This window comes from Microcebus murinus, chromosome 1 (assembly GCF_040939455.1).
Source record: "Microcebus murinus isolate Inina chromosome 1, M.murinus_Inina_mat1.0, whole genome shotgun sequence".
Taxonomy (NCBI): domain Eukaryota; kingdom Metazoa; phylum Chordata; class Mammalia; order Primates; family Cheirogaleidae; genus Microcebus; species Microcebus murinus.
Genome location: NC_134104.1, coordinates 8651342 through 8670750, shown reverse-complemented (window position 1 = coordinate 8670750; position 19409 = coordinate 8651342). Strand labels below are relative to the sequence as shown.

The 19409-nt window shown below is 41.4% G+C and overlaps 1 non-coding gene across 1 annotated transcript; it reads left to right on the top strand.

Annotated features, from left to right (window-relative positions):
- The first annotated feature begins 7922 nt into the window (after positions 1–7922).
- On the top strand, positions 7923–8029 carry LOC142875047 (U6 spliceosomal RNA). Its single transcript, XR_012922612.1, has one exon. It is a non-coding gene; the product is annotated as a U6 spliceosomal RNA (small nuclear RNA).
- The last annotated feature ends 11380 nt before the right edge of the window (positions 8030–19409 follow it).

The following is a 19409-nucleotide window of genomic DNA, read 5'->3' as shown; positions in this document are numbered from 1 at the left end:
CATGTGTGCAGATTGTTAACCTACTGATCTAGCGCTTTCTCACATGTGTAGTCAACCTAAAAGTTAGTTTAACCACTTCGGTACCAGCACTGACTACAGTCGATAGCCACAGATGAACGCACACAGCGACTTTTGCCGATAGCCTTGATATGACTTTTCTAATTTTTCATGTATCGAAATATAATTGTGAACATTAAAAAATAACGTAATGAAAACATATATGTATATGTTAGCTATTCTGATTTACATTACAAGTAAAGCTGCCTGTAAAGTAAAACAAACTTTCAGTGCTTTAAAGCTTTCCTCATCACACAAGAGCAAAATGGATTCGTCGTCTATGCACAGCACAAACTATCGTTCGGACTATGAGTGCCGGCTGTGGGCGAGGTTTCATGGCCAGTGAGCACCGTACTGAAGTGGTTAAGGGAAGGAACAGATTAACTTGGGGTCAGCAAACCCAGAGAGTAAAGAAGGAGCCCGACAGTGAATGTCCTCCGCTGTGTGAGGCACAGAGTCTGTTTCAAGTGCTCACCTCTGCCACTGGGTAACAGGAAAGCAGACAACGTGTCCACCACGAGCACAGCTGGACTTGCCCCTTGGGCTTTAGGGAGACGTGGACAGGACCACAGAGGGAAAGGCAGCTGACTTGGTCTCTTTAAGGAGCCAAAGTCATTGCAGAAAAACAACCAACAGCAGTGTGTGAAATGTGAATGGGTGATTGTATGAAACATGAGACATGAAAGACTGAGACGAGAGAACTGTTAAATCTCCTTGATGTAAATATGATATTCATGTAGGCATGAAGTGACATGAGGTCCACAACATTAACATACCTTAGTAAAGTATACACAGAGAGATGAACAGATAAGTGAAATATAACAATATTAACAATTATTGTGACCTGATGGATGTATGGGTGTCTATTTTATTGTTCTTTCCACTTTTCTGTTTGTTGAAAGCTTTCAAAGCTTGAGGGAGAAGTTCCAAGCTCTGTCACCTTAGCTCATGAACTCAGGCAACATCACTGCATCTTACTGTGCCTCAGTTTCCTGCACTGTCAAATGGAGATAATAGAGGACTGTGTGTATTGAGGTAGTATTTCAAATGGTGCCTGCTGTCATGAGTTCCTATAAGCAGTCTGACCCTGTCCCCTGTGGCGATGAGGAACACGTGTTCACCACCCAACACCCAGCTGGGCTCCAGTGGGCATCAGTAAGTGCCCACGCCTTTCTGTCCCTCCCATGGAATCGCTACAGGTTGCACAAGACCCCAACCCTCATGATTCTTCACTCTTCCCATGATTTTCAGGCTTAGAGAAATGAAACGTGATTGCCCATTAAAGCAAGGATGGGGCCTTTAGGATTGCCCATTAAAGCAAGGATGAGGTTAACTATACAAGTTTAGCCCTTCAACAGAGCTGTTCACTTCCTCCTAGTTATTGTGTTTTTGTAATCAGACACCAGAGCAACAACAATGTCTAGCTCAAGACTGTGGTATCTCAAGTGCCTGTTTGGAAATGTATACTTGAATTTCAAAGATATTTTTCCTTTGGTACCTTAAAAATAACACCTAACTTAAAGACATTTAAAGAAAGCATGATTCCAAATTCAAGGACTGCATTACCTCTGGATTACAGGAGGGAGGCACACAAGGGTTTCCTGCTGTATTGCTAAGGCTTTTTTTTTTTTTTTATGGTGGGAGATTGGGACATGGTACTAAATGGAAATTTTCAGGAAAAGGTGAAATCATGTCTGTCATACAGATATAAAAATAATGTTGAGATGAAAATGTATTTTATTCATATGATATGCGGCAACTAGGTGGATGCTATAACTGGTTCAAAGGAAAAGCTAAAAGGGCACAGATTTATGTCGGAAAAAAATAAATGTTCAGCTAAATTGCAAATATCCACAAAACTGGTGTTTCCACGGAAGGGAGGAAGTCCCATAAGCACTAGACAGGGCAGCATTTGCATCCCTATCAGTTACCTAAAATGTAGAAAGAGAGGCAAAATATCTCAAAGAGCGAACAGGGCCATAGCCCTGTGCTACAACTCTCCCCTTGCAAACACCCTTCACTCTGTTGTAGCAGCCTCCCCAAACCCCAACCCATGTCCTTACCCACCATGCTCAGCCTGCACCAGTAGCTAGACAGCTGGGGGGAGGGATCACAGGAAGCTGACTGCTGTTTTATATTACAAGCTCAATCACAAAAGGTCCACATATTCTATTAGCCAATGCTGCCTTTTTCTCTAATAAATTGACTTTCCTTCTCTGCAATATCGCCATTCTTTCCTCATATCAGCCAGGCTAGTCCCTCTGGATCATGACCTCAAATCTGTCACCCTTCAAAGAAAAGTGCATTCAGAGAGAAGCACTCAACACACCTGCAACTAGACCTCCACTCTCTGCCTCTCCTTCTGCTGCAAGAGAAGAGCTGTGCTCCTTCCCAGGCCACGCCCCACCTGAGTGCTGGATCCATCCAGGTTCACTTCTCCAGTGTTTTGTTCTTGCCATTATTCCCTTTCTCTCCTTCACCAAATCTTGCCTGAGATTACCCTTGCAGTAAGACATGCTTTAATATCTCTCTCCCAGCTTTTAAAACTAAGGAATTAAGGCATACTAGCTATGTTCTTTGACTATCATGGAATTATATTAGCAATCAATAGTAGCAAGATAGCTAGAAAATCCCCAAATACTTGGAAACTAGAAAAATACTTCTAAACACTTTCATCAAAAGATATCCAAATGTAAATAGGAAAGTATTTTGAACTAAATGAAATTGAAAGCAATGTATCAATGTTTGTAGGATGCTGCTAAAGTAGCACTTAGAGGGAAATTTATATCATTCAACACCTACATTAGAATAGAGGAACTGTCTCAAGTCAACAACCAGAGCTTCCATGGTAAGAAACTAGAATATGAGCAAATGAACACAAAAGTGGGCAGAAGAAAGGAAATAAAAATCAGAAATCAATACAGTCAGAAAAAAACATAGAGGAAAATCAATGAAACCAAAAACTGGCTCCATATGAAAAATCAATAAAATCTAGCCAGACAGATCAGGGGGAACAATATGAAAGACACCAATTACCAATGTGAGGAACGAGAGGAGTGGTATCCCTATGAATAATGAAGGATAAGAAGGGCGTATTATGAACAAGTTCACATCAATGGAATTAACAACTTAGATAAAATGTACCAACGTTTTGGAAAAACACTAAGCTCACTGAAGAAGAAATAGAAAACTTGAACATTCCATGCCTTTAAAATGAAGTTTCAAATAATCTTTAGAGACAAAGAAAAAAATATCAGTCAGGACAGGAAAGGAACATACAGAAGGTACCCGCCTTCCTGATCTCAGGTTTTGAATTTACTTGATAAAGAAAGTGGACTCAGGGTGACAAAGCAGAGGGACTTCGACCAGCTCTTGCTTGGGAAAAGCTGAGTCACGATGAGATGGCAGCTCTCTCAGCTATCAAAGTCCCTAATACAAACATCCAGGTCAAACACACTGTGAAGAAGGTGGGTGGAGGGTCTAATTGGCCATCCACACCTTGACACACCTTTAGTAATTCCTTTTCAGTTGAGCTTGGTTTTATGGGTACGTATCTCATCAGAAGATGCTAAATAGTTTCCTTATTAACTATGACTTTGGACAAAATTAAATGTCAACACCCTAGCAAATATAGGGGTTATGTAACATAAAACAGCTTACCACACAGTAAGAGTGTTACTGAAAGCTTAGAATTTGTCCTCCTGGCTAAGTCAGAAGAACAAAAACAGGCACTTTGAGGATAAGGAAAGAGTAATTTATTACTTTGCCAGCAAAGGAGGAGGATGGAGACTCCTGTCTCAAATGCCATCGTCCTCCTAGCAAGCAGAAATACAGAGCTTTTAAAGGGAGGCCATGCAGCTTCAGGCAATTGCTGTTTAACTACAGTTGATGATTCTGATCATCCCTTCTCCCCTGAAAACAATCTCCTGACCTCTGCCTAGGACCTCCCTCTACCAGGTCCAGGCTGGGCCATCTCCTGTACCACAAATAACAGAAGACTTACCCTGCCCCTCTCAACCATGGCCTGAGACTGGGGTTCTGGCTTTTAGAACTCAAAAAGGAGTGGAGAATGTTTTAAAGAGACAGAAGATATTTTTACCCTTTTCTTCAGGCCATTCTCTCTGATATAAGAGCTTCATAAACACTCCCTTCCATGTGGGGGTGCACTGGGAATCACACAGAGAGATGTAGCCTGCCTGTACTTGTAAGTCTCATCACAGAACATCTCTTTTTTTTAGTCTTTCTCTTCGCTGTCTCTTAAGCAAGAAAGAGAATCTTGGGCCAAGACCCAGTTACTGTGTCCAAGTAATTTCTTTGTATTTTAGGACAAAGCAAACACCCCCATTTTGTGGTGATAGATGGGCACACACCCAAGAAAATTACCTGCCACATCTTTTCCTCCTTCTGGGATTCTCCCAAAATAGTTTTAGCTCAATTGCCATGAACTGCAAGCCCCTACTCACCTATCACTGTTCAGTTTTACTTTGAGGAAATCACAGCTGCAAACCATTGCTTGGCTCAGACAGGACACAGAGGGATGTGTTGGCGGGTGTGGTGGCTCACGCCTGTATCCTAGCACGTTGGGAGGACTACCCCTTGAGGCCAAAATTTGACACCATCTTGGGCTGAAGCAGGACCACTGGAGGCCAGGAGTTGGAGGTTGCAGTCAGCTATGATGATGACACTACACTTTAGTCTGGGCAACAGAGCAAGACCCTGTCTCAAAAAAAAAAAAAAAAAAAGAGGGGTGTGTCTTGGCAGGACCGGATTCACAGCTCAGGAAGAGGGTAGACATGGGAGCATCAGAAAGTCTGGGACATTCAGCCTTTCCACAGAACCGGAACAGAGGCCCTTATTCTCTAGGAATTGCAGCACTGGATGGTAGAACTTGATTCTGCCCTGAGGCGCCATCCAGCCATAACGTCCTGCAGCCACGTGGCCCTTCCAGCATGGGGCATTTAGAGAATTAGGGTGTCTGTACGACAGGCCTCAATACTATTCCTCGTGTTCATGAGGTGTTAGTGTAAGGCATCTTGGCTGCAAAGGAAGTAGTTTCTGGTAGGGGCACATGGAGATCCAGGGAAAAAAGGGAGTTGTTTACAACACAAGGTCAGAATCTCTGCCTTAGCTGGGTTACTTATTTGGATCTCTATAATCGAAATATAGGTCAGGAGTTGTCTGTACCCTATGAACTATAATTTTGACAGAGCAACCCACATCACTTAGGACATGGCCTACCCCAGGAAGGTAAATCCCCCACATGGATAAGCCATTCAGAACTGCTCAATCCTAACACTAAGAGACAATGAAAGGAGATTTGGGTTCATACTACCTATTGCAGAAACTCAGTCCCTAATGTTTTGTAATCTCCAGTCTTCCGCCTCTTCAACTCAGTTTTCAGTGTCAGAGCACCCATGCTTGGGAACTATAGTGGATTGCACGGTGGCTCCCAGGGAGCTCTGTCTCTGTGTCACAATCTGTAAATATTTTCATTGGAGAAAAATGTTTTTGCAAATGTAATTGAATTAAGGATTTTGAGATGAGATCGTCTTGGATTATCTGGGTGGACCCTAAATCCAATGACAAGTGTCCTTGTAAGAGACACAGAGAGACAAGGCACCATACAAAGACAGGTAGATTGTAATGATGTGGCCACAAGCCAGGGAAAGCCTGCAGCCAACAGAATCCTGAAGAGACAAGGAAAGATTCCTCTAGAGACTTCAGAGGGAACATGGATGTGCTGACAACTTGATTTCAGACTTCTGGCAAATTTCTTTGGTAAGTCACCAAGTTTGGGTTATTTGCTATGGCAGCCCTAGGAAACTGAATCAGGAACCTAAATATGAGCAGATATTTTGTGACCTAAAATTAGCAGTCCAACAGATTCCCACTCTGGCTCTAACACGAAACCTTTCTGCTCACTCATAAACAAAACCTTCCAGGTTTTACCCAGCTCTCTGGGGATTGGGTAAAGACAAAAAGACAAAAAGCCATGGCAGCCTTTTTCTCGATCCAGCAGCAAAAACCCTTTCACCTTGTCTCAGAGCAGCAGCAGCAGCAGCCAAGCACCTGCAGGCCTCTGCCACCTCACCCCTACAGGATCCTTTGGCATAATGGTCCCTCATGCCCTACACTACTTGCTGCTCACTGAACATAGTCAATATTTCTGAGAAAGCCCACTCATCCCCCACAGATTGTATTACTTTCTCCCTATGTATATCTACAACTGTAGCATTTTTTTTTAGACAGAGCCTCACTCTGTTGCCTAAGCGAGTACTGTGGCATCAGCCTAACTCAGAGCAACCTCAAACTCCTAGGCTCTAGCGATCCTCTGGCCTCAGCCTCCTGAGTAGCTGAGACTATAGGTGCATGCTCCCACACCTGGCTAATTTTTCCTATTTTTAGTAGAGATGAAGTCTTGCTCTTGCTCACGCTGGCCTCCAACTCTTGAGTTCAAGCTATTCTCCCACCTCAGCCTCCCAGAGTGCTAGGATTACAGGCGTGAGCCACTGCACCCAGCCAACTGTAGCATCTTGATCTCTACCACACTTTCCTTTATCTGAAAAAGGGGAACCTTCTGATTGCTTAACCTCTGTTCAGATGGTTCCAGAACTAGCTATCTGCCCCTCAAACAGAATTGTTGGAGACTCCCATAAAAAGTCCAGGTTGGTCATTGTTTATGCAATTCAAACAGGAAAGCCTTGAGCTATATAAACTATAAAAGATCTAACTTCACCCTCAGAGGCCACCTCTTATTGCAGAGGAAAACGTGCTTAAGCTCTGTGGGTGCACTCGAGCTTGCCAATAGGCTATGGACAAAGGGTTATCACATACACTGAGGACACACATACCTCGGGGCTGGCACATGACTTCAGGATGCTCTGGAAACAATGAAGGTTCATGACATCAGCAGAAACCCAAATGGAAAATCGTCAGCAGATTAAGAAACCACTGGAAGCCTCGATGTTTTCTGTTGAAATGCTCACTACAAAGATACAAACACAAGAAATAAAAGAGCAACTTGAAGCTCAACACTATGGCAAGGATGTGGCCCCTACTAAAATCATGGCCCTTACAATTTCACAGACACAAATACTGGGACTGGTTCAGAGAGGCCAACATATCAGATGGCAAAAAGTGGCTCAGAAAATAGAAAAATGGACCTGAGGAAAGATCTGACTGCAGATGGTAAGAGAATCTTCTGTAGCGCTCTCAGGACAGTCTGTGGGTGCCAGAAGACCTCAAAACGAAGCCTGGAGGATTGTCACAGGAACTAGTTGGCGACTGCTCCGGAGCAGCGCTGGTGACTGAGAATGTTTCTGGTGCCCAACGTATCCGTCACCAGCAAAATGCTGGGACAACTAAAGATGAGACATGAACAAAAGCCAGGACTCAGCATTTCCAAATGGACCCTAAACATTTATTGCATGTAGCATGTATTAATACATGCTACAACATGGAGAAACCTTTAAAACCTAATGCTAAGTGAAAGAAGCAAGTCAAAAAAGACAACATGTTGTGCAATGTCTCTTATATTGTGTCCAAAATAAGCAAACAAATTGAGAAAGAACATACCTTAGTGTTTGCTAGGGCTGGTTGTTGTTGGGGAAAAGGGCAGTGGCTGCCACTCACTACAGAGTTTACTTTGGAATGATAAGTGTTCAAAAATTGGGTGTGGTGAGGTTAGTGAATGTCTAAATATACGAAAAGCCATTGAATCGTATACTTTAAATGTGTGAGTTGTATGATATGTGAGTATCTCAATAAAGTTTTTAAAAAATCCAATGGAAAAAAAACTAAAATGGGTAAGGATATAGATGAAACATGATTGGTCGCGAGTTGACTTGTTAAAAGTAATTGATGTTGTGCTCACTTCAGCAGCACACATACTAAAAGTGGATCAATACAGAGAAGATTCGCACTGCCCAGACACAAGGGTGGCAAGCAAATTCATGAAGTTTTCCAAAATTTAAAAAATAAAAGTGATTGATGTGTAATGAGTCTCAAGTTCCTCTTTGTCTCTGATTTTGTGTATGTTTGAAAAATCTTCCTGATTGAAAGTTAGAAAAATCTTCATGATTAAAAGAAAAATGAATGAGTTTTTATAATGAAAGGAAGAAGGGGAGAGTATCATTGGAGAGAGTTGGCAGATGTTATAACCACAGGACTCAATACAAGTCAGTCTTTTTTTCAAGGTAATCAGCTTCCAGGCTACACACAACCTGTAGGATTGCTTCCCCTTCCAAAGAAGACCAGCTTCTTTGGAACTCTTCTCTATTTTTTCTAGGCGTATGTCTATATTTTTCATATCTCCAGATATAGGGAATCTTTTTATCTTTTAAGGATAAATTTGGTTGTAAAGTATTAATATATTTTTGAAAAAATTTAAAGTAGTTATTCTAGAGAATGAGTGATCAAGTCAGAAAGTCCTATTCTGAAACATAAGTACTTCATCTAAATAGATCATGGGCTGATACATTGTAGCAGTGAAAAGCTCTATGGCCTGAGATGAGTTGTTGAACTCCTACTTTTCAGTTTTCTCATCTACAAAATAAGGGCAATCATATTCATCTCATATAGTTGAGGATGCAATGAAATAATATGTCAAATGTTTAGCCGTTATTTACATCATGACATATCAGTGATAAATCATTAAAGAATAAATAAGCAAACACATTAATAAATGTTTTTTTCTTAACAACTATTCAAAACTGAAATTACTAATTCACAGATATATTTGACCACAAGGTCCTTTCTCTAATGCATTTTTTTAAAGGGACTTGCTACCTTGCCCAGGCTGGAGTACAGTGGCATAATCATAGTTCATTGTAACCTCAAACTCCTAGGCTCAAGTGATCCTCCTGCCTCAGCTTTCCTAGGAGCTGGGATTACAAGCACACAACACTATGCCAGGCTAAATTTTTTCCTAAATTTTTGTAGAGACAAGATCTCGCTATGTTGACCAGTCTGGTCTCTAACTCCTCACCTCAAACGATCCTCCTGCCTTAGCCTCTCAAAAGGCTGGGATTCTTCACAGATATAGAAAAAATAATTTTACACTTCGTATGGAACCAAAGAAGACCCCAAATATCAAAAGCAATTCTAGGCAACAAAAACAAAATGGAAGGTATTAATATGCCAGATATCAAACTATACTACAAAGCTATAGTAATTAAATCAATCTGGTATTGGCACAAAAATAAGAATATTGACCAGTGGAACAGATCTGAGAATCCTGAAATAAAACCATCCTCATATAGCCATCTAATCTTTGACAAAGCAGACAAAAACATATGCTGGGGAAAAGAATCCCTTTTTAATAAATGGTGCTGGGAAAACTGGATAGCCACTTGTAGAAGGTTAAAGCAGGACCCACACCTTTCACCTCTCACGAAAATCAACTCACGCTGGATAACAGGCTTAAACCTAAGGTATGAAACTATTAGAATTCTAGAGGAAAATGTTGGAAACACTCTCCTAGACATCGGCCTAGGCAAAGAGTTTATGAAGAAGTCCCCAAAGGCAATCACAGCAGCAACAAAAATAAATAAATGGGACATGATCAAACTACAAAGCTTCTGCACAGCCAAAGAAACAGTCATGAAAGTAAACAGACAGCCTACAGAATGGGAGAAAATTTTTGCATCCTACACATCTGATAAGGGGCTGATAACTAGAATATACTTAGAACTCACGAAAATCAGCAAGAAAAAATAAAATAACCCTATTAAAAAGTGGGCAAAGGACTTGAACAGAAACTTTTCTAAAGAAGACAGAAGAATGGCCAACAAACATATGAAAAAATGCTCAACATCTCTAATCATCAGGGAAATGCAAATCAAAACCACAATGAGATAACACTTAACTCCAGTGAGAAGGGCCTTTATCAAAAAGTCTCCGAACAATAAATGCTGGCTTGGATGCGGAGAGAGAGGAACACTCCTACACTGCTGGTGGGACTGCAAACTAATTCAATCTCTGTGGAAAGCAATATGGAGATACCTTAAAGTGATACAAGTGGATCTACCATTTGATCCAGCAAACCCATTACTGGGCATTTACCCAAAAGATCCAATGACACTCTACAAAAAAGACACCTGCACTCGAATGTTTATAGCAGCACAATTCATAATTGCAAGGCTGTGGAAACAGCCCAAGTGCCCATCAATCCAAGAATGGATTAATAAAAGGTGGTATATGTATACCATGGAGTACTATTCAGCTCTAAGAAACAACAGTGATATAGCACACCTTATATTTTCCTGGTTAGAGCTGGAACCCATACTACTTAAGTGAAGTATCCCAAGAATGGAAAAACAAGCACCACATATACTCACCAGCAAACTGGTATTAACTGAGCAGCACCTAAGTGGACACATAGGTGCTATAATAATAGGGTATTGGGCAGGTGGGAGGGGGGAGGGGGGCGGGTATATACATACATAATGAGTGAGATGTGCACATCTGGGGGATGGTCATGCTTGAAACTCAGACTTGTGGGGGGAGGGGGGAAAGGGCATTTATTGAAACCTTAAAATTTGTACCCCCATAATATGCTGAAATAAAAAAAAAAGGCTGGGGATGACAGGTGTGAGCCACCGTACCCAGACTCCAGATGCATTTTGATGCATTTTGATCCATCTCTCACATCTGAAATCTTGCTTTTCTGTTGTATTAGGACACTCTACATTCCCCATTCTATAGGAGATTTCCCTGTGTGGAAATTCTTTAGCTATTGCTAGCATTGTCTGTTACCCTTCATAAATTATAGACTATGTGAAGAGAGGATAAATATATATATTTATTCTATAACTTGTTTGACTTAAAAAAAAAAATATATATATATATATATATATTTAACGAAAGCTAAATCTGCATGAATCAACTGATGATTAATACTCATTGACTGGTTTTAAGCACATTTTAGAAAAATTTAATACAGTTACATGAAATATCTGAAGATGGGATTCATTTTGATATAATTCTATGTACTTTTATTTCATTCATCAGTCCATACGTTCACATTGTCTATAGATCCTATTCTATCAGATACAGTCCCATCCAGCCTACCTCTTACCTTGGGACCTTCTGTTGCCACATTACTTCTCTAGTAATAGGAGAGACCCAGTGTGTGTGTGTGTGTGTGTGTGTAAGTGTGCACATGTGCTTGGGGGAGAGTCAGTACACAAGAGTGTGTGTTTAGTTTATCTAAAAGAAAGCTTAAACTATTGATTGGCTGGTTTGCCTACTTAAGATTCAGACAGTATACTATAACTTAAGACATATCACAACCATAAAAAGAGATAACAAATATCATAAGCCTCCTAATGGAAGTACATATAGTTCCACCCGTGAAATGTCCATACTAGAGGCATGATCCATATTAGAGGCATCCATATTAGAGGCATGATCAGATTCAGGTTCAGATATAGAACTATCAGTTTGCAGAAAATAAAGGAAGTCAAAGAACACCAATGGCCACAATCAGGAAACTCTTTAGTTTGTGGGGACTTCTACGGGACAATATTTTTTTCATTTATGTGTGTGCTTGTTTTAAAGAGGAGGAGCAGGAGAAGCATAGGTTGGACACTTAAGAGACATACCAATAAAATGTAATATGTGAACTTGGATTGAATCCTGTTTTGAACAAACCAACTCTAAAATGCTAAAAGGTTTGAGACTCTCAAGAAGATTTAAGCTCTGACTGAATGAGCTACATAGAGAAATTATGGAGTATGGTCATTTATTTTTAATGACTCCTTACTTTATAGAGGAACATAGCGAATATTTATGGAGATAATGAGATCTCTGGGTCCCCGTGTTCCCTTGTCGTGGTTGGTGGCAGTAACTGAGCCAAGATGCTGCAGAACCTGCTACCTCTTTCTCAGATTGCACAGAGGATTGGAGCACTGCTGCACACAGGCATTTTGAAAATAAAGTCCCAAAGAAACAAAAAAGCCTTTTCAGGAGGATAATGAATTCTGGTGGGGGAGCTGAGGCCCTCCCTTCTGGAGGCACCATGATTCTCGCAGCTGGCGGAACAGCATGTGCTTCCCACCAGCTGCCCAGGGCTTCATGTCCCAAGAAACAGGATTGACCTCAATCAGCCCACCAATCATTTGGGTTGATTGCATTCAGCTTTCTATGACCAGAAATCTGATAAATAACTGGGCTCTCCTTTGGCGATCAATATTTATTGACTTGTGCTAACTGCCCCAATAAAGCGGTCTTTACCATGGTGGGGGGATGTCTTTGACTTTAAAACAAATATGTGGGGTGCAGGATGTGGGAGTAGAGGGAGGTGTTTATGAAACAAGACTGTCAATATGTTAGTTCCTGAAGGCAGGATGATGGGGGGCGGGTATGTTCCTTATGTAATAGTAAAAGGAATAGACTATTCTCTGATATCCATGATAACACTGTAAAATGAACCAGTAATCAGAGAACTTTGCACTAGTTAGCCAATTTGGCTAAAAGTTTCTTTTATTTTTTGAGACAGAGTCTCACTCTGTTGCCCAGGCTAGAATGCTGTGGCATCAGCCTACCTCACAGCAACCTCAAATTCCTGGGCTCAAGTAAGCCTTCTGCCACAGCCTCCTGAGTAGTTGGGACTACAAGCATGTACCACCATGCCTGCTTAATTTTTTCTATATATTTTTAGTTGTCCAACTAATTTCTATCTATTTTTAGTAGAGACAGGGTCTCTCTCTTGCACAGGCTGGTCTCGAACTCCTGAGCTCAAAGGATCTGCCCGCCTCGGCCTCCCAGAGTGCTAGGATTACAGGCGTGAGCCACCGCGCCCAGCCTTAAAAGTTTCTTTTAATAAAATTATCTGAAACACCGGAGCCAACAGTAAGTGGATCAGTCCTGGAGTAGGTCTTCAGGCAAAATATGACAAGAGGGTAAAAGTCTAAATTATGACCTTTTCCTTCCTACAGATATGAGGAAGGCAGGAAAGTCTCTTCCATCTGTTCCCCCCGCCCCTAGTCCTCTATGTAGTTGATATGCAATTCTCAGGAGAGGGGTCCCCAGTCCCCCGCCTATAGCCTTGACTTCAAGAGAGTTGACTCCAAGCCTGCCTGTTAAGATATCCTCTCACTTTGAAGAATTTGAGACTCTAGTTTTAAAAAAAGAAAAGAGCCGGGCGAGGTGGCTCACGCCTGTAATCCTAGCACTTTGGGAGGCCGAGGCGGGCAGATTGCTCAAGGTCAGGAGTTCGAAACCAGCCTGAGCGAGACCCGGTCTCTACCAAAAATAGAAAGAAATTAATTGACCAACTAAAAATATATATACAAAAAATTAGCCGGGCATGGTGGCGCATGCCTGTAGTCCCAGCTACTCGGGAGGCTGAGACAGCAGGATCACTGAGCCCAGGAGATTGAGGTTGCTGTGAGCCAGGCTGACACCACGGCACTCACTCTAGCCTGGGCAACAAAGTGAGACTCTGTCTCAAAAAAAAAAAAAAAAAAAAGAAAAGAAAAGAAAAGAAAAAGATGCTTTGGCCATGACTTTCTGAGAGATTTAGGCACATTTTTAGAAAGAAAATTGTCAGATGGCAAGAGGATATTTGCATAGCAGAACTGCAAAAATGGGAAATGTAGACAGGAAACAAGAGAATAAAAGATGGATTTTGTGCACATATATATTGACAGCTTCTATACACCAAAGAAGCTGCATCAAACAAATTAAATACAAACAGAACACTGAGGAGAACAGTGGTAGTCTCATGAATAAGACTTAATATCCTTGGTAATGGAAAAGGCTTTCACAAAATAGTAAGAAAAAGGGGTCTGTCGTGGATGTGATGAACTAGGCACTTAAAACTCATTCCAGCCTGCTTCTGCACACCTTCCTGTACCTACAGAGGCCAGAAAGGTAAAAAAAAAAAAAAAAAAAAAAAGCTCTACTATAAGCCAGCTATGTTAGTAACAAATCACTCCAAGACTTAGTGGCTAAAAATGGCAACCATTTATCATATCTCAGGAGTCTGCCGTCTGCTGATCTAAGCTAGGCTTACCCACAGGTGTGCTGTTAGTTGGAGAATGGTTGATCTAGGCTGAGCTCAGCTGGGGGTGATTCTACTCCAGGTAGCCGCTCCTCCCTCACAGACAGCAGGCTACCCCAGGCATGTCCTCATCATAGCACTGGCAGAGGTACAAGAATAGCCAGGCTCAATACACATGTGCTTTTCAAAACTTGGCTTGTGTCATATCTACCAGTATGCCATTCACCAAAGCAAGTCACTATAGGGGAGAGAAAAAAATTTTTTTTTCTTCTACACCCTTAGGTTCGATGGCTTGGCCCCTGCAAATTAGAGTGATAAATAGCAGATTCATAGGGGAAAAGGTCTGTGAATGGGACAAAACCCAAACTCTGTAAAATAATCTAAAGAAGTTTATTCTCAGCTGAGTGTATGTAACTGTAGGCCCAGAACACATGGCCTGAAGAGGTCCTGACAAAATGTGCCCAAGGCGGCTAGGTTACAGTTTGGTTTTATACATTCATGGAGACAGGAATGACAGGTAAAATCATAAATCTTAAATCAATATGTGGAAGGCATACATTGGCTTGGCCTGAAAAGGCAGAGCATAGGTTATAGGTGGGTTTAAAGATTCTTTCATTGGTTAAAGAAATGAAGCTTTGTCTAAAAGCTTGGAATGTTTTAAGTTAAAGATGTCTCTTAATCTGAGACAAGCTGGGAGACATTTACCAAAACTCAAGTGATCTGTGAAGTAAATGGCTGGGCTGCAGGTGTGGTTTAAGCTTTGTCTTGCATGACCTCAGGTCCTGTTAATGATTTAGCATCTTACTGTTACAAAGAGTAACTCCAAAAGGGAGGGACCATAGTGAGCTCTGTCTGACTTCCCTTCTCCTCATGGCCCACAACACAGCTGTAAGGTTTTTCTGACATCCCCTTGGCCAAGAGGGGGTCCATTCACTCTCCTGGGGGGCTTAAGATTCTATTTTAGTTCACACGTTTATCATTACATATACATATGAGGGCTTCATAGAAAACTGAAGGACAAAACAATCTTCTATACTATTTTATTAAAGAAAGATGAAATATGGAGATAGGACAAGACAAAGGAAAGGGGTTTGAGCTTCTAGGGAGCTGTAAATTTTAGGAAGGTAAATATATGGGGGAAAGTAATGAAAGATAAGGATTCTTTTGGTAAGGTGTACAGTCCCATCATGGTACCAACATTCTGTCTTCTTCCCAGCCATAAGATCCACAGCACTAAGCCACCTACCTTGTGGAGAGAGGAGGAGAAAGTCTCCTTCACATGCAGAGGCCCCGAGACTGACCACAGATGGAGAGGCGACCCGGCTGAGCCCAGCCTTCTCTACCAGGGCATGCCACATGTGGCTGAAGTCATCTTGGGCCCTCCAAATCAACCCAGTCACCAATAAATGTCACCAAGGAATTCAGTCAACACCACAGAAAGCAAAAGAACTGTCTGTGCAAGTCCTGCCTGAATTCCTGACCCACAGAAGCATAAGAGTACTTGTCATTTTAAGCCAATGCATTTTGGGGTAATTTGTTACACAGCAACAGACAACTAGAATCCCTGACCAATACAACTCCTAACAGTAAATGAGCAAATATCTTAAACAGATACTCATAATAGAAGAAATATAGACTACTAATAATATGGAGAAATTGTGTCCTATATTATTAATAAAACAGAATAAACCAAAACAAATAGCATGCATGTCAAATAGGGAAGTTTGTGTTTTTCTTTTAAATACCTGGTGAAATTGTGGTAGATTGTGGTAGAAGTGGTATTTTCTTATACCCCTTGTGTTACGGTTTGAATATTTGTCCCTTCCAAAACTCATGTTAAAACTAAATCCCCAGGCCGGGCGAGGTGGCTCACGCCTGTAATCCTAGCTCTCTGGGAGGCCGAGACGGGCGGATTGCTCAAGGTCAGGAGTTCGAAACCAGCCTGAGCAAGAGCGAGACCTCGTCTCTACTATAAATAGAAAGAAATTAATTGGCCAACTAATATATATAGAAAAAATTAGCCGGGCATGGTGGCACATGCCTGTAGTCCCAGCTACTCGGGAGGCTGAGGCAGGAGGATCGCTTGAGCCCAGGAGTTTGAGGTTGCTGTGAGCTAGGCTGACGCCACGGCACTCACTCTAGCCTGGGCAACAAGTGAGACTCTGTCTCAAAAAAAAAAAAAAAAAAAAAACAAAACTAAATCCCCAGTGTGGAAGTATTGGGAGGTAGGGCCTGTAAGAGCTGATTGGGCTATGAGGGATTTGCCCTCATTAGTGGATTAATCCATTCATGGATTCATGGATTAATGCATTATCACAGGAATGAGACTGGAAGGTAGCTTTACCAAAAGAGCAAGAACGTCGTTGTGAGCTAGGACATTCAGCCCCTCTGGACTCTGCAGAGTCCCCACCAGAAAGAAGGCCCTCACCAGATGTAACCCCTTAGCCTTGGGCTTCTGAGACTCCAAAATTGTAAGAAATTGTTTCTTTATAAGTCACTCAGTTTCAGGTATTCTGTTATAAGCAAGAGAAAACAGACTAAGATACTTGGTTATGAATATAAATCTTTATGAAGAATTATGCCATCAGGTTCCAGCAACCTTAGATTTTACTTTTTATACATGCATACCCTGTAACCATGAATTCCTAGGACAAAGTTCTTAGAATTTGTCCTCCTATGGAAATAATCAGATGTGCATAATGCTTTGTAGACATACTAGTCCCTGAGACATGATTGACTAAAGTGAAAAACTGGAGACAACTTAGATGTCCCAAGATATAGCAATGATTAAATTATAGCATATTCCACAGTGAAGTATTTTGCCAATATTAGAAATCATGTTTAAGAAACATATAGGATTATAAGCAAATTTAATTTCCTTTATAGTTTAAGATTTTCCTCTAAAACTTTTTCTAATTATAAAAGGTGAATATATCTTAAAGCTTTAAACTTATATTTCAAGACCAACAACATGGTGTCTTCAAGAAATGAACTGCTACAAAAGAAAAAAGAACGATAGGGAACATACAGATTAAGAGACTTAAGCAATTGCAGTGGGACAGGCACAGTGGCTCATGCCTGTAATCCCAACACTTTGGGAGGCCAAGGTGGGAGGATCACTTGAGATCAGAAGTTCAAGACCAAGACCAGCCTGGGAAACAAAGCAAGACCCTGTCTCTACAAAAAGTTAAAATTAAAATTAGCTGGGTTTGGTAGTATGTGCCTGTAGTCCCAGGTACTCGGGAGGCTGAGGGAGGAGGATCCCTTAAGCCCAGGAGTTCAAGGCTGCAGTGAGCTATGATCTTGCCACTACACTCCAGCCTCAGCAACGTCAGCAACAGAGCGAGACCTGACTCTAAAAAAAAAAAGTAGCAATTGCAGTGTATGTACTTTATTTGGATCTTATCATTTTAAATACTGGCTAGTTATTTTTATTAGGAACTGTTACTTTTTTAAAAAACATGAGATAATCATATTGTGGTTCTTCTTTTAACTACAGTTATCTTTTACAGATTAACACACACACCCCTCCCACTAAGACACACAGACATTTCACCATGAGCATGCAAGGCAGTGGTGATCACAGATCTAAGAAGGAACAATAAAAGCTTATTGTGGCAAGGAAATCATACTTAGCTGGAATCTGTGCCAGGTAAGTTGGATGAAAAGAGAAGGTGATAGAATGTCCTTGAATTAGGATCAGTTGGAACCTAAGCTCCAAACTGACCAAAGTCCCCAAAGACAGGATGGGGTAGCAATTTTTTGAATTCTTACTACATTTTACCTTTGCTTTTGCCTTTAATTTCAGGACACCTGAGCTTTTCAGCTTTTTGAAAAAAAAACTCTTCTGATTGAAAAATAGTGAGCATCATTTGAGGAAACACCCTTCTAATGTGGTGCTAGCTTGGGTTTCATCAAAAATGGGTTTACTAATCCCATCTTAACCCTCAGGCATTCACTTTGAGATCCAAGTATCCAATCTATGGTTCACAAAAGCCATAAATTTCTCATATACCTTAACTTTATTTGGTACAAACCTTGATTATTGGAGTTGACCCTATTTGAGAAAATACGAATGTAGGACCAGGGTATTACTATTATTTCCCAGAAAGCTAAATATACAGAGTGCAATTCTTTTTTACAGAAATCAAATGTTTGAGGACCTAAAGACTGGTGGATTGGGACAGAATTATAATAGTGGTAGGAAAAGACCCCGTGTTTGGGTGGAGTTGCCCTTTAATTGGAAGAGGAGAGGGTTGGGGCAACTTACTAACCAGGGATGTGAAGGTAGTATCAATGGCTAACATTTACTCAGTGCTTACTAACTAGGTGTGCCATTTTTAGAGATGTTTATGCAGATTCTCATTTACTCCTCTCAATACTTTCAAGAGCTGGTACTATTATAAAACCCATCTTACAGAGGAGGAAACAGGCTTCAAATGTCATGGATTGTAAAGGAATCAGTGACAGTAAACAGCTGTGTGCTGAAGCCTGCCTGTGCCCCCTTCTTGCTGGGTTCCAGGTGAACGAATCTACAGGCAAAGAGAAAATCTGAGACTGAGATACACCAGGAAAGACACAGGGCTCCATCTAGTGACCGTCTTGGTGGTTGGCAGTAAAGACTGGAACTCGGTGGATTTTTTAAAAAGGGACTTAGTGCTGCATTTCAGATAGGAAAGAAGTCAAACAATACAACACCAATGAATTGCCATTGCAGTTCAAGAGCTTTAAAATTTCTTCACTCATTATAAATACATGCTGACTCATTATAATCCAAATGAATGCAGCGTATACAGTGAGAAGTCAGCCTCCCTAACCCTCAGCCACCCAGCTCTCCCCAGAAGCAACTGCTGTTATCAGTTTATGTGCCCTTCCAGACAGTCGCCTAAACAGATATTTTTATACAAGTAGTAGCATACCATGGTAGGCACAATAACACCTCCTTGCGAAGATGTCCATGTCCTAATCCCTGGGACCTGTGGATCTGTCCCTTATGTGCCCACAGGGGTTTGGCAGCTGTGATTAAGGTTAAGGCCTTGAGATGGGAGATTCGCTTAGGTTATCCAGGGCAGCCCAGTGTGCTCACACAGATGCTTAAAGCTGGGAACTTTGCCCAACTGTAGTCAGAGATGTGACTGTGGCTTTACAGAGATGCAAAGATGCTGGTTTTGACACTGGAGGGAGCTGAGGAATGCAGGTGGCAAGAAACTGATTCTTCCCTCGGGACTCCAGAAAAGCACCTGGGCTTGATCTTAGACCAGCGAGACCCCTGTCAGACTTCTTACCCCAGAATTGTAAGATAATAAATTTGTGTTTTAAGCCCCTAAACTTGTGGCCATGTGCTACA